Genomic DNA, 13220 nt, shown 5'->3' on the forward strand with positions numbered 1-13220 from the left:
AAAGAAACTGTGGTACATATACAGAATGGAATACTATGCAGCCGTCAGGAGAGATGAAGTCATGAAATTTTTCTATACATGGATGTACATGGAATCTATTATGCTGAGTGAAGGAAGTCAGAGGGAGAGAGAAAGATGCAGAATGGTTTCACTCATCTATGGACTTTAAGAAAAATGAAAGACATTTTTAACATTATCTCAGAGACAAGAGAGATGCGGGCTTGTAAGTGCAGCTCATGACATGAAGCTCAACACGTAGAGTGATGAGTGCAGTTGGAGAGATGACTACACTGAAAACTATCATAACAATGTGAATAAATGGGGGAAGTAGAAAGCCTGTCTCGAGTACAGGTGTGGGGGGATGGGGAGGAGGGAGATTTGGGAAATTGGTGGTGGGAATGTTGCACTGGTGAAGGGAGGTGTTCTTTACATGACTCTAGTTATACAACTATAATCATATTTGTAATCATGGTGTTTAAATAAAGATAATTATAAAAAAACAAAATAATCAATATCACTATGTACCTAAAAAATTACTATGAAAGATTTGTAATCCAATTTGGTCAAAATAAAAATTTAAAAAAAAGAAGGAAGAAAGGAAGAAAGGAAGGAAAGTAGGAAGAAAGGAAGAAAGAAAGAACAAAAAGTTATAACAATAAAATAATATTGTTTATGTAGTAATGAGCACCGAGCTAGGGAAGATCATTTCAGTTTTATTTTTCTATAACAGCCATAGGTAGCTTAAGCTAATTCTTACAAATCTGTCTGCATAATGCATATGCATGCACATAATAGCTGTTAATTCTTTTAGTTTTTTCATTGATTTACTTTAACATGGAATATAAAGAATTTAGATGTATTATGTATTAATTTTTTATGTTGTAATTCTTAAGTCTCTCTCTACTGAAATTATACTGCATTATTTCACTAAAATGTCCCTGTATTCACTCCTCCCATCCAGTCTCCACCATAGTTTCTCTCTGTAACCACCCTAGTTTTTAATGAGTGTAGGGGTTAGTGACATATTTTGGTTGTTATTTAGATTCATTTTACGTTTTTGCTATTGGGAACAATGCTATGAATAGAGACATACGAATAATAAAATTGTTTCAAACAACTCAAAAAAATAGCACTAACATGTCTGTCTTTTTCAGGATCATTTTCTCAAGAATGTACTCTGTTTTTGAAGGTCTGTACATTGTGTGAGATATCCCAACAGATTAATACAAAAACAGATAAAAGAATACAACTGTATTCTATTACAAAAAAAAATTTTCAAAATTGTGAAACACTTCTCACAGAATTGTTGTCAAAGAGACAAGAAGATCCTTGTTAGAGAACAAGGATCGGGGACATTTGGTTCCCTTCAGTGTCCTGCTGAAGAATCTCTAGAGCTAAATTCTCAGAATCAACACTCTCATAAGTCCAAAACTGAAATACTCAACTTTGAAATATATTCTCGAAGAGCCAGGTTGTGAAATGGAAGGGAATCTGGATTTAGTAAGGTGAAGGGAAAATTGTATACCTGAAAACCCATTGTAAACAAGTATGTGAATTCAGGTGTCTCAATAAAAATTTTAAATAAAGGAAAATTTGAAAACAAAACAACAACGAAAACAAAACAGAAGCTGGACTGATAGAGCGTCAGGTGTTTGCCGTGCATTCTGCCGACCTGGGACTGACCGAGGTAAGAGCCCAGGCAACCCATATGGTCCCCCGAGCATGCCAGGAGCGATTTTTGAGCAAAAAGCCAAGAGTAACCCCTGAACGCCACCATGTGTGGCCCAAAGACAAAACAAAACAAAACAAACAAACAAACTAACTTAAAAAATGTTTTTGTTGGGGCTGCCTACCATTTGCCTTGCACACAACTGATCTGGGTTCTGTTTCTGGCATACCCTATGGTCACCAGTGCCTGCCAGGGGCGAGTTCTGAGCCTGAAGAGCCAGAAGTAACCCTTGAATGCTGTCAGGTGTGACCCAAAAACAAAAGCAAATGTTTTTGTTAAATAACTGAAATACAGAGTTAAAAAGCTATTGAGAAGCCAAAACGGAAGCACAGGCAAGTCGGATGTTTGCCTTGCACACAGCAGACCTAGGTTCGATCCACAACATTCCATATGGTTTCCCAATGCCTTCAGGAGTGATTTCTGAGTACAGAGCCAGGAAATCCCTGAGTAACGCTGGTATAGCCCAAGAACAAAAAACAAAACAAAACAAAAAAGGCTGTTGTTAATTGAGTCTTAGTCATAGAATGTTTCAATATCCATCCCTTCACTAGTATACTAGTATTTGTTTTCCACCATCAATATCCCCAATTACCATCCCATCTCCCATTCCCCACTGCCTCTATAGCAAACACTTTCTCTCTTCTCTCTCTTCTCTTTTCTCTCCTCTCCTCTCTCCTTTCTCTCCTCTCTCTCTCTCTATCTCTCTCTCCTCCTTTTCTTTCTTTTACGCACTGTGATTTGCAATACTGTTACTGAAGGGATATCATGCATATCACTTTACTTCCTTTCAGTTCCCAGTCCTTGTCCAGAGTGATCACTTCCAATCATTTCTGACATAGTGCCCCTTCTCTTTTTCTTTGTTTGCTTTTGGGCCACACCTGGCAGTGCTCAAGGGTTACTCCTGACTTAACACTCAAGAATCAACCTGGGTTAAACTCGTGCAATGCAAATGCCCTACCCACTGTGCTATCGCTCTGGCCCCAAGTGATTTATCAAATTGTGACATGAAGGGGCTGGAGATCAAAGCCCTTGTCTTGCACAAAGTTGATCTATGGTATTGCATATGGTCCACTAAGCAGGAAGGACTGTCAGGAAGGACTCCTGAAAGCAGATCCAGGAGTAATCCCTGAGCGCTGCTGGGTGACGCACAATTCCCACCTCCCCTCAATAAGTGGCATAAAAGTTGATGAAATATCCAGAATTAACCAGAATATTTAAGAGTCTTCAGGACTTTCTAGTAATTTTTGGAATATCCACATTATTATTTATATAATAGTAAGATTATTAGATATTTGGATATTTTCTGTGATAATACTTTCCATAAAACCTTAGAGTACCAAATAAGTTTCATTTTTATGTGTTATTTATAGGGACAAAGTAATTATTATGAAAGATCTTCAGAGCTCTTCTAAGACCTTCCATATTAACTTTCCCTTTCTACCAACAGAAATGATTTTCGGGGCCGGAGAGATAGCATGGAGGTAGGGCATTTGCCTTGCATACAGAAGGATGGTGGTTCGAATCCCAGCATCCCATATGGTCCCTCTGCCTGCCAGGAGTGATTTCTGAGAGTAGAGCCAGTAGTGTAGAACCCTGAGCACTTCTGGGTGTGACCCAAAAAACAAAAACAAAAACAAAACAAAAATGATTTTCTTAAAATTTTGATTTCTGAGAAACAATGCCTCACAAAAGGTTTAACAAATTGCCACAAAACAATATAATTTGCCCATTTAAATACAGTAGCAAAGACTTTAAAGCTATATTTAAAACTTAAATTATTCAAAGCCAAAGCTGGTTTTGTTTATAGATCTGTTAACAGGGGCTAGAGGAAAAGTATAGCAGTAGGGCATTCGCCTTGTACGCTGCTGACCCAAGACAGACCAGGGTTCAATATCTGGCATCCCCCATAGTCCCCCAAGACTGCCAGGAGTGATTTTTGAGTGCAGAGCCAGGAGTAACCCCTGAGCACAGCTGGATGTATCCCCAAAACAAAAATACCAAACACACACACACACACACACAGATCTGGTAACAACAGACATGAATAAAATTTTTGTATGACATATATTTCCATTTACTGGAAAGTATAAAATTTAATTTAAAACATTATTATCACTACTTGGGTTTTTTTGTTTGTTTGTTTGTTTTGTTTTGTTTTTGCTTTTTTTTTTTTAGTGCATTTTACTGGTGTTTGGGTCATACCCAGCAGTGCTCAAGGACTCTTTCTGGTTCTATGTTCAGGAGTGACTGGGATTTGAACAAGAGTCAGCAGGATGCAAGGCAGCACCTAAACCTCTCTGCTACTGTTAAGGACTGAAATTTTGAATTAAGAACATTACAAACATTTTGGGCTACTCTTTACTTTAAAGTGACTATGCTCCTTTTATTTCTCCTAAATGTTGCTAAAAAAAAAACAAAAAACAAAAAACATCTATTTGTCAGTCAAGCAGCCTGATTTCTACTTGAAGCTGGATCATAACCTGTAAAGTAAGTCACATACTTCACATCCACCACTGGGAAAGGATCCTAAAACAAGGAAGTTCAGTGAGGACTGATTTCCCCTTCTTTGTAATAAACTTATAGCCAAGGCTGTGCACAGACATATTCTTTATCTTGTTATTTGGCCTGAGGAATGCAGGATATTAAAATTGACGCAGGCTAGATGTTTAAGATAGCTTTGCTTATTTCCCTTTGTTCTTTGCTATTTCTGATATCACTGAGTTCTCCAGTTTACTTTGCGCAAGGGTTGTTCAGTACAAATGGCTTCCAAAGAGATAACCAGGAATCAAGGATTAGGGCATAAGGGCTATATAACTTTCTCCATTTCCCCTGGTGAAAAGAGAAGAGCAGCAAAAAGATGAGATTCAAATGCTAAGAAAAGCTTCCCTGGCAAGGACTCACTCTCTTCAGCAGCTCTGATAAAGGGTGGCCTGGAACATTCCCCCACCCATTCTCAAAACCTTTGTTTTCTTCTGAAGGGAAACCTCTGAAGCTCCTCCTACCCTTTTCTACTTGAAAACCAAGCCCTTTGTCATCCTTGTAGAGTCTACACCTCTCAGATCCAGTCATTGCAAGACTTTTCTTTTATTCTTCCTAGGACTAAGTTCAAGAACCAGGTAAGCAACTAATTAAGTGGTCTCAGGAGGATTAGAGAGGAAACCAGAGTAGCTGAGCATAGCATGGAGAAAACCAGACAAACATCACCTGAAGATATGCTGGGGGTCTCAGTGCAGCTAGCATTTAGGCTACAAAGAGAACCCATGGTGCTGGAGAGAGAGTAGCCCCCATGTTTCTCTCCAGAGAAGAAACATCTCTTCTTTAGAATACAATGGCATCTGTTTAGGAGGCCCATGCCAGGCAGTGGGCTGTTCTATTGTTAGAGGACAACAGAGATCTTGTCAGCCTTAATCCTGGATTCACAGAGGTATATTGGGGTTATAACTTGGATCATGTTATATTTAAAAGGATTTTTTTATGGATATTTCAGGGCACTGGGTAAAAACATTTTTTTCTTTTTCCATATGTTTTTTTTTTTTTGATGAAAAACAAAACAACCAAAAAGAAAAGCCTGGCAGGATGTTAGTTTAGTTCTGAAGCCAAAACTTAAGAGGAAGATTGGGCTATTTCTAGTAAGTAAGAGTCAATAATAGCTCTGAAGTGTATATAGGATTTTGATGGTAAATCTTTTGGGGAGAACTAGGGGATGTTTTGTTTTCTGGACCAGTTCCAATGAGGCTTGGGATTTACTCCTTAGTGGTTCTGCACTCAGGAATAATTCCTGACAGTGCTCAGGGTATACTGTGGACCACTCTTGGCAGTGCTTGGGGATATTGGGGAAATAGTGGATATGCTGGGTACAGAGAAAGCACTCTATTTGTTGTATTATCTCTCTAACACCCAATAGCTTATAAATTATTGCAGATAAGAGGCATCTGTCTGAGTTGTAGAATGTGACCAAGGAGACCCAAAGTGGGAGTGGGGGTTCCCATCCTCAGGGGTTGCTTTTCCTCCGTTTTCTCTTTCCTAGGTAAGTCCTACAGGCAAGTAAGATCACCATGGTTCTGAAGAAGTCCTTCCTCTTTACACCCCTGTTGGTCCTGCTGCTGGTGCTGCTGCTGGGGCGGGTCCAGCCTTCCCTGGGCAAGGAATCTCGGAGCAAGAAATTCCAGAGACAGCACGTGGACTCCGAAGGTTCCCTCAGCAGCAACTCAAATTACTGCGATTTGATGATGAAGCGCAGGAAAATGACACAGGGACGATGCAAGCCAGTGAACACATTTGTGCACGAGCCCCTGCCAGCAATCTAGGCTGTCTGCCGTGAGCAAAGCATCCCCTGCAAGAACGGGCAGCCCAACTGCCACAAAAGCAACTCCACCATGAACCTCACCAACTGTCGCCTGAAGAAAGGCGCCAGAGATGCCAACTGTGCTTACCAGACCATCCGGAAAGAGGGGCATATCACTGTGGCCTGTGAGGGCGACCTGTACTTGCCTGTCCACTTTGATGGTTTGGAGGCTGAAGACTGAAGTCAGAGTGGAAGATCCCACTTCCCTCTTTTGTCCTTGGAAAGGAAATAAATCTAGTTAGTGCTTTGACCCAAAACACAGGTTTTCCTGGCCTACTGTTTGTCCCATGTGATTTAGGGGCTAAGGAGTGAGTTGTGAAGCAGTCCCCATGTTAACCATTCATTGTTTCTTTAAATAAAACAATTGCAACTGTCACTTTGAAGCTGTCCTCATTTAGGATCTTCATGTGTGATTACTTCTCTGCAATTTGTGAAGCTGTAAATCTATTTGTTTTGGTGGGCAGAAGATGTAATAGTTATGTTCCATATTCATCTCTCTCTCTATCTATAGATAGATAGATAGATAGAGAGAGAGAGATTTTATTCTTTATTTTATTCTTGTCTATTTTTGTTTTGTTTTTGGTACCCCAAGTGGTGCTTAGGAGATTACCAGAACCTCCATGAAACTTTTCTGCAAAGCACAGTCCAGAATTTCTGGAGCTGATCAAGGAACCATGTGGTGCTAAAGATATAAGGAGGGTCAGCTGCATGACAAGACTTGTACCTTAAGCCCAGAACTATCCCTTGGGTTTCTCCTGTAGATTTTGTTTTGATTTGTTTTTTTTTTTTGTTCTGGGGGGCCACACCTGGTGATGCTCAGGGGTTACTCCTGGTTATGAGCTCAGAAATTGCTCCTGGTTTGGGGGGCCATATGGGATGCCAGGGGATTGAACCGCTGTCATTCCTCGGCTACCTTGTGCAAGGCAGATGCCTTACCACTTGCGCCACCTCTCCGGCCCCTTCTGTAGATTTCTTGTTGCAAAAATAAAGCTTTTAAGTATGACTGTTTTAGATGAAAAGGAGTTCTTATCTGTGATACTGTCACGGGATACTGTCATGCTGTATGAATTGATAAGAAAGTTCAAACACAAAAATCTCAGCACAGAGGAAAGATAGCATAACCTCAGAGTAGGGAAGAGAAGTCAATGAATTATGATAGAAATTTTCTGGAATTTCCCATGCTCCCCTTTTTCATTTTGGCAGTGTTGTGAACAGGGGTCAAACTCCTAGCACACCAGGTTCTCACATTTACTTCTGCTCTGGTGGTAGAAGAGTGACATGCACAAACTGTGGTGTTTATACATGCTCTGGTTGTGGTGCTTGCTAGGAGTCACTGCTGTGTTCACCAAAGGACTTCCAGTCCATGTGTTCATACATCTCTTGAGCCATGGTGCTCACTGAGGTTGTACCCTTCCTGTGGTCCCTCACTCACACTTGCTATGATACAGCATGAAGTTGTTTTCAGTACCAGCGATCATAGACAGCAGAGCAGTCAAAGGACCATGTTCACACATGTGTAGCTCTGGGATTAAACTCTCAGTCTCATACTTGCAACAAGGCAGGGGCTTAAGTCACTGAGCTCTCACTCAGGCCCTTGGAGCTGATTTTGGTTCTGCTTTGAACTAGATAGAAACAATGGTCATCAACTACTAGGTAAGTTGCAATTTACCCATCCTAGCCAGAAGAGACCTGAGGGGCCAGAGAGATAGCATGGAGGTAAGGTGTTTGCCTTTCATGCAGAAGGCCAGTGGTTCGAATCCCGGCATACCATATGGTTCCCTGATCCTGCCAGGAGCAGTTTTTGAGCATAGAGCCAGGAGTAACCCCTGAGCGCTGCCGGGTGTGACCCAAAAACAAAGAAAAAAGAAGGACCTAGATATCATCTAATTTAGGGAGATCAAGATGCCAGTATGTGTGCACCAATTTTAATTGTAAATGTTATCTAGGAAAGATGTAGAAAATCATTTTTTGTTGTTTTGGGGGCCACACCTAGTGGTGCTCAGGGGTCACTCCTGGCTCTGTGCCCAGAAATGTCTCCTGGCAGGCTGGGGGACTATGTGGGATGCAGGGAATTGACCTGAGTCCATCCCCCAATCAACTGTATACAAGGAAAATGCCCTACCGCTGTGTTATTGCTCCAGCCCCAGAAAATTTTTCTTAAAAATATATTTTTTTAAATTCATACCCAGATATGCTCAGAGGTTACTTCTGGCTCGTCACTCAGGAATTTCTCTTGGTGGTACTCAGGGAACCCTTACTTGATGCCAAGGATCAAACCAAGTTCAGGCACATGCAAGGCAGGTGTCTTTCCCATTGCTCTATCCTTCTACTCCCCTGTAGAAAACCTTCTAAACCAGCATGGTTGAACAGTAGTGTTTATAAGAAGAGACAAGGGGGAAGTGGTCATTCATTGGTCATTTCTGATCTGATGAAACCTTTCACTTTGGCAAAAGAACAGCAATTGGAGTTATAGAAAGGCTCAATAACTTGTTTATCACTCACTGCTAGTTGGTGACTCAGCTGAAACTAGATCCCTAGGATCCTGGTATTTGCCAACCTTATTCTCTCTGCCACTAAACACTAAATGTCCTCCTTTTTCTCTAAATGATTTAAAGGCATGATATCTCCCTGAGGTCACCTGTTTGTTATCTCCCAGTTTATCAGTATAACTGGCATGGGAGTGGGCTCACCTCTTGCCCATACCTTCCCTGCTGTTGTGAAAGGATTGACTCAATCAGCTCTTCATTCTTTCATTTTATTCCCTGGTTCATGTTACTCCTGACACTCCCCAAGGTCAGAGAACTAAAAAAAATCCAGCTTTTAACCAGCTGTTTGATCAGTTCTACTAATGTGTCAATCTATGTCATTTATATAAAGGTTAGGAACTTCTGAGTTTTTCTTCTTTAGAAAAGTAATTCTTTAGCCCTAGGAACATTTTTATGAGAAAGATCTGAAGTAGAGAGCTGCAGCAGGCAACATTTGTTGAATAAAGGCTTTTACTCCTTACTAGTAGTTTGGATGGAGAAGAAAAAGAAAAGGAACTTTGGGGCTGAATCGATAACACAGCGGTTAAGGCTTGTATGTCTTCCATGCAGTCAACCTAGGACAGACCTGAGTTCAATTACCCAGCATCTCACATGGCCTCCTGAGCCTACCAGGAGCTATTTCTGAAGGCAGAGCCAGGAGTAACCCCTGAGTGCCACAGGGTGTGGCCCCAAAACATGAATTAATAAATGTTTAAGAAAGAAAGAAAGAAAGGAAGGAAGGAAGGAAGGAAGGAAGGAAGGAAGGAAGGAAGGAAGGAAGGAAAGAAGGAAGGAAAGAAGGAAGGAAGGAAGGAAGGAAGATAGAAAGAAGAAAGATAGAAAGAAAGAAAGAAAGAAAGAAGAAAGAAAGAAAGAAAGAAAGAAAGAAAGAAAGAAAGAAAGAAAGAAAGAAAGAAAGAAAGAAAGAAAGAAAGAGGGAATTGCAAGGTATAGTTTCTGCCAGAATTCTTATGGAGTTCACCTCACCCTAGTCCTCAATCCAAAAGACACTCAGTTTCAGTCATGCTAATGCTAAAAGTTTCCTTAGAGCCTTCATGAAGGACTCTGCTGCATCTAGGTCTTATATTTACCTGTTCTGACTTGTGAGCCACTCCCATTTTCTGGACCTGGGATCTGATGGGAGTTTTATTTGGGGGTTGATGTCATGGGGAAAGATGGTGGTGCAGGCACACACTTCAGCCTTGCCAGAAAGTATTTGGGAGAGAGCCTATTAAATAAGAGCACCTGGGAGAAGAAAAAACCTCTTCTGGATAGGGTTTGTCAAAAGAGAATCCTCAGTCAACTGGATAAAAACACATGAGAGATTTTCATACTGAGGGAAAAATATTTGTAGCCCACCATGGAAGAAGAACTAACCATTTCCAGAAGATGAATTGTAAGATAAGACTTACAATTCAGGGGTTCATATGCTAGAAGAAGGATCTGCTGGAGATAAGAGGTGATCATATTCAAGGATATTCAATTTTGTATGAAGGATAATGTCAAATTTCTAAGATTCTTAAAATCAAACAACTTTGGGAAATTCTACATTTTCAATAGAAAGTAAATAAATAGGGGCCCGGAGAGATAGCACAGCGGCATTTGCCTTGCAAACAGCCGATCCAGGACCAAAGGTGGTTGGTTCGAATCCTGGTGTCCCATATGGTCCCCCGTGCCTGCCAGGAGCTATTTCTGAGCAGACAGCCAGGAGTAACCCCTGAGCATCGCTGGGTGTGGCCCAAAAAAACAAACAAAAAAAAAAGGAGAAAGTAAATAAATACATTTTTACTTCCCAGTTTCTCCTAGGTTGCTTTAAGGTCCTGACAGCACCCTAATGTCCTCTGCACCTACTCTTCTCCTGAGTTTTTCTAGAAAACTCTCCCTTCAGCTTCAGTAATCAGTGGGCTCCCTGCCCAGCATTTCCCTACATCAAACCAAGACAGTCTTCTGAAATGAGTTGCTTCCTCACCTTATAACTACATAGAACTGTCAACTACAGATCTATTTTCTGTCACTATCATTTTGTCTTTTCAAAAAGTTATACAAATAGAATGAAACAACAGTGAATTTGCAAGATTTGTTTATTTTACTCAATTTGATGCTTTTCTTTTCTTATTGTTTTTGAGGGGGCACACTCAGGGGTGTTCAGGGGTTACTCCTGGCTCTGTGCTCAGGAATCACTACTGGCAGGCTCAATGTAGGATATGAGATGTGGGGCTTGAAACCCAGGTCTGCCCTGTGCAAGGCAAACATACTACTTGCTGTACCCGCTCCTCCACATTATGCTTTTAAAATGTATTCAGGATATTATCTGTACCAATCATTAATTTATTATTTTATTTGCTTGCTTTTATTTGTTTATTTTGGGCCTACACTGGGGAAATCCTCAGCATTACACCAGCTCTGTCCTCAGGATCACTTCTCAAGGTGCTTGAAGAACCATAAAATATTTGGATCAAACCTAAGCTTTGTATAGGTAAAGCATCTGCTCTAATTCAGTAATGGTATTGCTGAGTAGTAAGTAGTCCATTGAACAGATAAAAAATAACCTTATTTTTTCACTCACTGAAAGGATATTTGAGTTTCTTGTATTTTGGATGACTATGGAGATTACTGCTATAAGTATATGTTTGCATACTTTTGATGTGAAGATTAGTGGAAGATTCGTGAATCAATGGACTGTCACTCCACCACAATCTTCCTGTGTTACCTACCTGAGGACAAGACCTGCCCATTTCTGGGAGGAGTCTTTGGGAGGTATCAAAAGGTTTGCCTCAGAGGCAGGAAGAGGATTAGGAGGATTGATTGAGGGAGATTCAGCAAGAGGGATGGAAGAAGAGGCAGCATGAGGCGACATGGCGGAGAGAAGTTAAGATGCAGGGCAAGCTCAAGAGAGCATGCTTAAATAGGTTTAAGATTATAGGCACACATGTTGGCGAGGGCCTTAATAATGATGATGTGTCCTGAAACCTGATTGCTCTGAATTATTTCCTTTCCACTATGAATTATTTCCTACTGCTACCCTGAACCCTCAGAATCGCTGGCTGGAGGGAGTTGCAGACACATGGCCTGAACCTGCAGAGAACGATTGCACCCTCCATCCATCCCATCACCATCCAGCCCAATCTGGAATTATAAGGTGGGGAAGGGTGTCCACACTCACCCCAAATAAAGTCCTATAGTCACTAAGCTCTGTCTAGCACTCATTCAATTACATAACAAAAACCTTCTATCCCTCACCTATTATTAGTTTCTCCCTCCTTCCATCTAGGAACTGAATATCTTTCATTCCACAGATGAGTGGCTTTACACAGTACTTGTCTTTGTAGTCATGGTTTATTTCACTCAACATAATGTCCTTCAGGTTTATCCATTTTGTCACAAATGGCGGGGCATACTTTCTTTCTTTGGTGGGAGATAGATCCCAATGGATATTCAGGAGACATGAAAACCCAACAAAGAGTTTTTGGCCAAGTGGGCCATAAGCTCACTGGAAAGGCCCAAAGATACAATGCATATGTTACTGATGGCTCCAGGTTCATAGCTTGGGAACCTCCAGGACTGCACATGATAGTACTCAGAGAACTATGGGGTGTCAGGAATTGAAGCCAGGTAAAGAACATACTAAACATATGCCCTATAATAACCCTTGCCCCCAAGAATTACACCTACTTTTAAAAGATCAAATAATATACTATTTCATCACAAAGCATCAAAGATATGAACATTAAAGTTAATATGGGATATCACTGTTGGCCAAGAATTATTGGTCACCTGTCCTATTTCTTCTTTCTCCCCCCATTTTTTCCTCCTCTTCTACCTCTTTTTCTTCCTTCTCCTCCCCCCTCTCCTCCATTTACTTTTCTTTTTCTTTTAATTTTTGGGCCACTCAACTGATGGCTATGCACTCAGGAATTACTTCTGGTGGTGCTCGGGGAACCATATAAGATTTGAGAATAGAACCTGGATCTGTCACATGTAAGACAAGTACCCTATCCACTGTACTATCTCTCCAGTCCCCAGTCCCAATTCATTTTTAATTGAATTATATGCCTATATCAGATAATATAGATGCACTTTAACAAAATTACATTGTAAATAGGTTATTGGCTTGAACTAGAAAGTGAAACCTCACTTAAAGGTGCAAGATTGTGCTCATGGAATCGAAACCTCATTACAATGTATTGAAATTCAAATATTTTTGGTGTAATCCTTTCCATCTTTAACAATTAGTGTCTTTATACAATTTTGTTTCACAATTTATTTATAAATATTCAGAAAATGAAAGAGGAAGGCATGGAACAATCATTTTCAAGAAGAATCATTTCCTGAATAACCTAAAGGATTCTGGGTTGAAGTCATTCATCCAATAGGCTCTCATCTTTTACCGTAATTTATGGAGTTACTAAAGTGCATGTATTTATATATTTCATGTTATCATAATAAAACGTCTACTTGAAAGTTAAACAATTTATTAAATAATCAAAGTGAGGAGCTCAGGAACAACCCAACAAATTTTATTGAGAATTCTCTACTACTCTGAAAGATATGTTATACTTTGGGAAGAAAATGGAATAATAAACCCCTTTGTCATCAGAGAGTATAATTTATCAAAACAATC

General features: G+C 40.4%; 2 protein-coding genes and 1 pseudogene across 2 annotated transcripts in view; all 3 read left to right on the forward strand.

The window, feature by feature from the left end:
• The first annotated feature begins 4742 nt into the window (after positions 1-4742).
• Positions 4743-6446, forward strand: LOC126001429 (ribonuclease pancreatic-like; annotated as a pseudogene).
• LOC126001428 (ribonuclease pancreatic-like) overlaps positions 4743-13220 on the forward strand; it is a 189173-nt gene continuing 180695 nt past the window's right edge. Inside the window, exon 1 of the mRNA XM_049768695.1 lies at positions 4743-4864. The gene's annotated coding sequence lies outside the window, so the exon portion shown is untranslated. The remainder of the gene's footprint in view (positions 4865-13220) is intronic.
• The window catches only part of LOC126001426 (ribonuclease pancreatic-like), a 459609-nt gene continuing 451144 nt past the window's right edge, over positions 4756-13220 (forward strand). Inside the window, exon 1 of the mRNA XM_049768691.1 lies at positions 4756-4864. The gene's annotated coding sequence lies outside the window, so the exon portion shown is untranslated. The remainder of the gene's footprint in view (positions 4865-13220) is intronic.

This window comes from Suncus etruscus, chromosome 2, assembly GCF_024139225.1.
Source record: "Suncus etruscus isolate mSunEtr1 chromosome 2, mSunEtr1.pri.cur, whole genome shotgun sequence".
Classification (NCBI taxonomy): domain Eukaryota; kingdom Metazoa; phylum Chordata; class Mammalia; order Eulipotyphla; family Soricidae; genus Suncus; species Suncus etruscus.